Raw genomic sequence first — 1242 nt, 5'->3', positions numbered from 1 at the left:
ATTTGACATAAGGACAACCGCAGGATTTCGCCGGGAGCGGGTGCTAATCTGGAAAATTGCACCCGTTTCCAGCGAAATCACGGTAAAATTTCAGCCACAACCACGTCTTACGACCGTGAGATAGGTACCCGGAATATTCCGGGTACAGTCGTTGCAACTCCCTTATAAGGTCTCAATACCTCTCTTTCTTTTCATTCTCCTTAGTTATGATGTTTTTGTCAGCTTGTGCCGAAAATTCGATAACGAACATGGTTCGCTTCTCGAAGTCAAGAAGAACCATGTCAGGCCTCGAGTGAGCAACAGAAACAATTGTCGAGAATATAAAGTTCCAGTATATGCGGCACCTTCCATTCTCACAAGACATTGACTGATCCTTCACATTACTGTGGAAGATACCGTACATCCTCTTATCGAGGAGCTGTTCACGAAAGTTTTTCTCTTGTACTTTCTTAATCCGGGCTTTCAGAAGTGAGTACTCGAGATATAAGATTTGATGCATTTTGCTCAACCCTAATACTGAAGTCAAGTCCGAGTGCTTCAGCAGCCTCCTCCGCTGCTTTGTACAGAAAAGCTCCTTTGCGCACTTCTTCGTGATTCTTGACCATTTTAAGAAGAGGGTCTCTTCCATTTGCAACTCTATGTGCAGTATAATCCCAGTATAATCCTGTTGTGAAGACATTGAAGACTCAATATTCCGCGATCCCCTTGACGGCGTAAGATGTACAGTCGCGGAACGGAAGACTTAAGATGCATGCTTTTGTTCATGTGCATAACCTTTCTTGTCCCGATATCAAGAGATCTGAGCTCGTTCTTCGTCCATGGAACTACTCCAAATGAATAGAGTAGTACCGGGACGGCAAGCATGTTCGTTGCAGACACTTTGTTCCTCGCCGACAGCTCGGAAGACCAAATCTGTCGGATGAGACGTTTGTATCTGCTTCCGAGAGTATCCTTTATAGGTGTCACATCCTGAATGCGGCTCTGTGGCACGCCCAGGTATGTATAAGTCTCTCCAGCGCAAAAGTGCTGTATGGCGCTTTTATCAACGAGCTCAGGATCTTCAGGGATGCTATTAAGTTTTCCTCGCTTCAAATAAACCTTGGCGCCTTTGTCTAACCCAAATTCCATTTCAATTTCCTAAGTATATCGTTCGACAATCCCCAGAGCTAGATACAGTTGCTCTCTGTTTTTAGCATAGATCTTAAGATCGTCCATGTAAAATACATGAGTGACCTTGTACTT

Source organism: Belonocnema kinseyi, chromosome 9, assembly GCF_010883055.1.
Source record: "Belonocnema kinseyi isolate 2016_QV_RU_SX_M_011 chromosome 9, B_treatae_v1, whole genome shotgun sequence".
Classification (NCBI taxonomy): domain Eukaryota; kingdom Metazoa; phylum Arthropoda; class Insecta; order Hymenoptera; family Cynipidae; genus Belonocnema; species Belonocnema kinseyi.
The sequence above is the reverse complement of the archived record's forward strand: the minus strand, read 5'-3'. Positions refer to the sequence as shown.